This window comes from Nilaparvata lugens, chromosome X, assembly GCF_014356525.2.
Source record: "Nilaparvata lugens isolate BPH chromosome X, ASM1435652v1, whole genome shotgun sequence".
In the NCBI taxonomy this organism is placed as follows: domain Eukaryota; kingdom Metazoa; phylum Arthropoda; class Insecta; order Hemiptera; family Delphacidae; genus Nilaparvata; species Nilaparvata lugens.
The window spans coordinates 51,718,381-51,726,517 of NC_052518.1; positions in this window are offsets into that span (position 1 = coordinate 51,718,381).

Sequence of the window (8,137 nt, forward strand, 5' to 3'; positions counted from 1 at the left end):
AAATCTTTAAAGAATAAATTGAATATTGATGGGAAGAAGAATAAACTTATTATACGTGCAAACGCAAATACTATGAAGATTGAAATTCATTCTGATAAACCCATTGATTTAACACGTTCTGATTCGATTGCTAAGATACTTGGTTTTGATAATGTTGTTTTGCAGGCAAATAAATGGCATTATTCCAAACATTTGGTTAACATAACAAGCGTTGACAGTATTGTAGTTGAGTGTAATTTAGCATGTGGCAGTTACTCTGACGGAAAACAAAAACATATAATCTACGAATTTTTACCAAAGGTTCCTAGCGGCTATTTAATAAACGAAGTACCATCACCGATTATTTATGTACCTTTGAATACGCATCGAATTCAAACTATTAATGTAAAGGTAACGGACCAGAACGGATCGTTTATTGATTTCCGTGGAGATACAATTACAATTAGGTTGCACATACGTGAAAAGTAATGGGTTATCTTATTTTCAACCCACGTTCAAATAATACGTGTACACGTGATGTCATTAGAGAAAGGAACGCGATAGCGTCAACACCTAAAAACAAACGTGCTTTGTCAGCTAAAAGCGCGAGAATATTAGAAAAGTTTGGTTTTATAGTTGATTGGCGAAATGTCAGGAGGCGCCGCAATTAGTGAAATTCTGGATGTGGAGACAGACCTTCAGTTTTATAATGATATTACTAAATTCCAATTTCACACTCATACAGTTTATTCGGGACAGGAAATAAAAAACTCTGATGAGGCACGTATTGGCATAAATTCTTCAGATGTCTATTCTTTACCTTGTAAATTATTCATATTGATCGAGGGAACAGTTAACTGTACAAAACCGGGAACAAACACGGGTGATGCACCAGTTGCAGCAGACTATAAATTAAGCAGTAATGTAATCGGCAACCTTTTTGACAAAATACGATATGAATTAGCAGGTCAGCAAATTTCTAAATCAAGATTGATTGGATTAACATCCACAATTAAAGCTATTCTAGTGAAGAATACTCTCAATAAAAACACATATCACTTGGCTGGTTTTGACAGAGCAGGATATGAGCTAACAGATAATAAATTCACTTTCTTTGTACCGCTGAAATTAATCCTCCTGTTTTTTGAAGATTTTCAAAGAATAATTTTAAATTTGAAACAGGAACTCGTCTTATTGAGGTCACCGACAGATCTAAATTGTGTTGAGTCTACAAGTGGAACAAGCGTTAGTGTGAAAATTACAAAACTACAATGGAGAATGCCCTACATAACTTTAGAAGATCATGTAAGACTGAAATTTTTGAGACTGCTCGATGCTGACACTCCATTGAAATTAGGTTTCCGGCATTGGGAAATTTGTGAATTACCAAATTTGCAAAATTCACTTAACCATTCTTGGGCAGTTCGTACCACATCGAGTTTTGATAGTCCAAAATACGTTATAATTGCATTTCAAACTGATCGTAAGAATAAAATTAAAAAATCAATATCTAATTTCGATAGCTGTGGTATTTACAATGTTAAAGTATATTTGAACAGCGAGTATTATCCATATGAAAATCTGCTAGGTAAGAAGGAGGTATTATACCGCATGTTCCTGGATTTCGCGCCCTCGTATTATAATCATTCAATCAATAGCGAACTCGGAACAGAAATTGACTTTAAAACGTTTTGTGAATCAACACCGCTGATTGTTGTAGATTGTTCACACCAACCAAGTCATTTGAAATCATCGACAGATGTTTGTATTGAAATGGAATTTAATAGTGCAGTACCTGCAAATACTTCCACGTATTGCGTTTTAATTAGCGATCATGTGATGGAGTACACACCTCTGACGAGCATGGTGAAAGAAGTTCAGTAATTTGCGCACCGCCTATATAAGGTGTGCATTCTGCTCAATTTAGTTCATTATCAGTTTCACCTTTGAACAGACAACATGTCCTATTCTTTGTGTTCTGATATTTTGGACAAGCCACAAACTTGCTCTATTGGTATTCAGTGCAATCTTGATAGTTCCTATTATGAAGCAAGTACACCGAAACCGCTGCAGGTGGAGGAGGAGAAACGAGAAGAGGAGGAGGGGAGGGAGAAAGACGAAGGATTCAACGAGCCCGCCGAAGATAAAGAAGTGGACAAGCAGGCGCCTACAAAAATTGCTACGGTTGATCTTCACTGGTTTAAACAAGATTGTAATCAAATTATTGTGAAAGAACTTGCCATAATTGATCAGTTTAATAATTATATTGTGTTCCATTTCAAATCACCATTTGCAAAGACAGAATTGAGTGCAAAATTGTATAACAATGTAACATGGTTAGAATGTCACTATCATAAAATAAAATGGGAAGATGGAGATTTAGAATACAGTGACTCATTAATACGTGATTACCTTGCAGGTTATGAGAAAATTTTCACAAAAGGAACTGAGAAAGCAAAGTTTTTAAGAAGATTGCATAGAAACGTTCAATGTATACCAGAGGATTTTCCAAAACCTGATTTCAGCTTTTTCACTAGTTCATGGTGTTATGCTGTGTGTAACATTCATAAAAATAGACCACATTCTCGCTGTGCTTTATTCTCTGCGCAACATTATAATTCTTTGTTGTTTAAAAATATGTATCAAACAAATAATTTCTTGTGCGAAAACAATCGAATGCAAAGTATGAAAATGGCTCCGATGTACACGAATTCACAGAAAAGAAACTTTGCTCGTTATGGATTCTTCTACAATGGAAAGGATTTACAGTGTGTTTATTGCCTGCATGCATTGAGACTGCATAAAGCACGTACATGTTGTCTCTCGACAATTAATGAAGAAAGACCACTTAATTACTCTATAATAGTTCCCGCATACACTTAGTTTTGTTCATTCGCTCAACAACATGGATCCGAGAAAGTGGTTGGCTGCCGACAACGAATTGGAAGTGAGGTTAAAAAACTGTATTGATTGGTACGATGAGTGTGAAAGTGCAATTAGGAAATCAACTCCTGAAAATTATAGTTTGGCGAAACAATTGAAAGACATTTTTCTAAGCATGGTTAATTTAAATGACATAAGAGACTATCTATGTTATTATCGTCCTCATAATTTGTGTATAGATAAGCTAATTAAAATTGAAGATGAAATTATGAATAGTTGTGCTGAAATGTGTAAATAAACGTTTTCTGCCTTCAAATGATTTTTCATTCCAATATCCCATTCACGATTTTTAGTTTAGTTGCTGCTTAGAGCTAGACCTGACAACACGTGTGGCGTGATCTTTTTTATACAGACATGAGCCCCTATAACACGTGCATCTCATCAATTTAGAAAGAGAGATATATCTGTCTCTATTCCCCTCATCTGACACATGTCAAACATCTGGGAAGCCGTTAACATGCAGTGTTATGGTTTTTCAAAATTCAAAAAATTAACTCATCTCTTGATGTCAATTTCATTTAACGAATTTGATTCAATTGCGAAGAATATTAAATTTTCAACAGGATGTCAAGATGTTGATTTACCATTAACAAAAACAGAAAATGTACACTTTTCGATTTTATCTGAGATTTTCAAACTGCTCAATATTCTAGACAGCGGTCATCTACATTATGATTGTACAAATGATTCAGCATTATCTGTTGTTAAAAATTCCGATGAACTTTGGAAATGCTTGTACGATATTGCAGATAAAAAATGTAAAAGAACTTAGATCATTGTAGAGATTCACTAGTATAGCATTAGATGTGAGAGAGAGAGAGAATTTCTCAATTCACTTTAATTTGTCAGTATAGCATTAGAAATATGGATTCACTTTAATCTGTCACCGAGGGAATTTTTGGAGCAAAAAAGCTTCCTTAAGATCCCAAAGTCCCTCTACTCTCCTCTAATACTGTCCATCAGAGTAAATTCTGCCCTGTGCTGTTGTGTCAGTGGCGTATCCAGGGGGGATATGAGGATGTATCCCCCCCCCAGCGAAATGAGATCTACATTTATTTCTTGGCCCATTCAGCAGCTACTTAGTTAGCTTTCTTTATATTGTATGAGTCGAACAAATATCTAGGAAATGAGAGAATAGCACAATGATAATTATGAAATTATAAGCTAGACAGTGAATGGTCTAGTGTATATATGGACTGAGATAGCATGAAAATAAAAAGATAGCACTTTAAAGTGAATCAATTTTGTTACTTTTCACCATCTATTATTTTGAAGAAATTCAATGTAGCTTATATTTTTTCAGAGTTGATCATAGTTTATTGAGTTTCAAGCATGTGGTTGAGAAGACAAGTATGACCACCCATAGTAGTTCATATCCTTAAACGATGCACCATCAGTTTCTTCTACCCTTAAAATTTCCCGGTTATGATAAACGGGGGTAGCCTAATTTCCACCGTTAACAGGGGAGATACATCCCTGAATATTTGGGAAAATTGTTTTATTCCTCTCCCCTAGAAAAAATTCAAGTTCAAGAACTGAAGTAAAAATTATGAAAAATTGAACAAAACAGTTAATGAAAAGTATCTAATTATGATTTTGGTATTATTTATGCTTACTTTCTGTTTTATTATTTTATAATTTTGTTTATAAAATTATGTATTTTCTTTTATTCGTTTTGAATATGTATTTGTTGTATCAAGTTGAAACCTATTAGCATTATTATTTTTTGGAACAATTGAATTACTAGTAAAATTCTTGAGTGCGCGACGCAGAGGGAATTACAGAGATTGCGCGCGTGAAGTCAGAGAAAACACTTCCCTAGCAATAGCTGCAGCAGACTTTTGCGTTATTACGTCAAGAGAAACCTAGGCTTTAAAATGTAGTGGCTAGTCGCGCGTGTAAATTCTATTGGTCGATCCAGCGCACGCGCATTACTTCAAAGTATTAGCAATTTTGAAATGTAATGGCTAGTCGCGCGTGTAAATTCTATTGGTCGATCCAGCGCATGCGCATTACTTCAAAGTATTCAAAGTGGAATTGTGGAACGCTAGGAACTTCAAGGCCATCTCTGTTTACAGTCTATCAGCTCTCCCATCGAACAGTTGGGGTTCCCCCGTTTACTTGACTGCAGACCAGAGCAGACGACGCGAAACTATCAACCAATAGGAGCGCTCCGATTCCGGGTGACTCGGGGTAGAACTTCGTAGCCCGTACTATTTGGTCGGGTCACGATTCCTGACCCGGGCTAGAAAAATCAAAGATGGCGACCGGGCCATGAACTGTCAAAAGCTCCCATGAAACGTGGGTCGCCTAGCTCGAGTCACTCGAGTCATTGGAGCAGTGTATCCCTGAAGACGCTCAATCTCTATATGTCTGTACCAACGAGCTATTATAGTAAACTATAGAGTGGCTGTTGGTGTGCTTACAGCGCTCTCAATGTGTTACACGGCCAACTAAGGGCAGCCATGACAGAGAGAGGCAAGATTTCAAGAAGAGCCAGTCTGCCACTGCAGGAATAGATGTGTTTTTTTTATTCAAATTGATTTCTATCAATATAAAATTATCATTCCAATTGGTACTTTTACGAAAATTGAATGAGGTATGTGTGAGAATATTCATCTCATTGAAATAACCTCTAGAATTTTCAGAATCGACTGAGGATACAAAATATAAATGTAGGTCTATAGGAGTAGGTTAGACTAGATCATGCCGACTATTTAATAATTTTGTTTGTGATATTACAAATTGAATTGCATATGAAACTACAGTCGAGTTGGATAGATGTAGACTTATTAAACATTTCAACTGTACACTGTTAATATATTATTTATTTGTATTGTGTAGAGAATGTCAATGAAGTCATTCATCATACAAAAAGTTCCCATAGTCACAATTTTTTTTGTATGTGTTTGTATGTATATATTGCCATTATTTTATTGACTGCACTATCCCCAACGCAAGGTAACAAGAGGTGTTTTTATGTTGAGAGGATAAAAGGAAATAGTGTGTCAAAATTTTTTTAATAAATGTCTACTATAGTAAGAACCATGTATACGGTAATGTTCCTGCCCTTAAGCACTGCAAACCGCTATTTGTTAGATTGGGAATTATGTGTTTGCCGTGTATTTTTATTTTTCAATGTTTATTATTTATAAAGATTAACTTGCTCTCATTCTCTAGTCATTTTGATGTTTATTCGCACAACACAAGAAATAGGTTGAACCTAGGAACGAATATTGTCGATATAAATCTAGTCATATGAGTTTTAGGGCTTTTGCAATTAGGTTTTATAATCAGTTACCGTTACATATAAAGAGGCTTACTAGTGAGTGAATATAAACTTAAAATTAAGGATTTTCTAATAAGCTGTCTTTATACTAATGATGAATATTTTGCCTTTAATATGGAGAATTTGTAAGACGTTAATGTGATGATTTCTTGTTTTTATGTGGTATGATTATATTTTTTTATGTAATAATTTATGTAATTTTCTCATGAAGTGGCCTATACAAATTGTAATTTGTCTTTGAAAATAAATAGATTTTGATTTGATTTATAGCCTAAAGCTGGGTTTACACCAAAGTTATTAACAAAATATTAATAGCTTAATCCTAATAGATACATTGAACAGAACTTGACAAACACATATTATGTTCATCATGTGTATGATAAGTTATGTTCAATCTAATAGAATATATATAGGGATTAATAACATTTTGTTGATAACTTTGGTGTAAACCCAGTTTAATAGATTATAAACATGTTTTGTTGAACTGAGTAGCCTACTATTTAACTAAAACTCATAAAAATGAATAACTTTTAACGAGTAGCCTACTATAGCCTTTTACTAGCTACTAAATTCATGTACTTACTAATAACTATGGAATTCTATTAAGCAAAATTTATATTGTTTGGTGCTAAAGAATGTTATCTAATTCAATTAACTTTAAATATAACAAATCATTATTAGATTGTTCATCTCTCGTTGGTTCTTTTATACCCATTTGTAGTCCAACTAGATGTATATAAAATGTGTACATTAAATTTCACAAAGTAAAAACTATATTAAATAATAGAGAATATATTATTTTGAATATTATTATAATGGTATGTGGTATAAATGCATGCTATTTTGTTAAAAATGAAGACTGGACATACAGCTTACATTCTACCAGAATAGTGTATACGTCTATTTTACATATTATAAAATAATATAATCAAGGTCTATAAAGAGACCATTACTATAATAGTATCCATATAATAAGAGAGAGTAGTAGGGTTGTGTTTGTTTGTGTGTTCATTTGTTCGCATCAAAACATGTCAACTTGTGGATCGCATACCGGAAAAACGGGAATGATTCAGATCTCCTAATATAGAACATAGATTCTAAAAATATCAATCTCGTGCACCTGGAAGCCCAAATTTCAATTTTCCTTGTAGATTTTTCAAAATTAATGTTCAAACTTCATTAATAGTACATACGATTTCATAAAAAAATCAAATCATATGGTCGGAATTAAAAAAATTTATTTGATTAAAGAACTGGATTATACATGTATACAGGTGTAAAGCAGTATAGGAAAATTATGTTTGATGCATCATCACGTCTGAACTACTGGACTGATTAACTTGAAATTTTGCATTATAGATTCTTGCTTAACCAAGGATGGTTATAAACCTATTGTAAATTCTTCAATATTTGATTACATCAAGTTTTCAGGTTGTCAAGTTTTCAATTATTTGTCATACTTTCACTTGTTGTAAGGAAGCAGCAAAACATTTCTCTTAAAAGGGAAATTAGAAGATAGGTATGATTGGGGATCCTTTTCGAATGATAAAAACATGTTCTCCGTCGCACCCAAATTTTTTCTGCCATTTTGGAACCACCATTTTGAATACAACTTCTTTTTATAATTGAAAGGATGTCATATGATACATGATTCCGATACAGGATTTCCAGAGAAAAGGTATGGTGAAAACCGCACATCAATACAGTATCTCAAACCTTTCAAAATTTATTCTCATTTATTTACTTTATTATAGTATAGAAGATGATAGATAAAATGGATGATATATCCATCTATCATCTTCTATACTATAATAGAGGAAAGAACTGGCTTAAAGACGTATACACACGTGAATAGAGGATAGGGAAATTATGTTTGATGCATCATCACATCTGAAATACTGGACTGATTTACTTGAAATGCTGCTT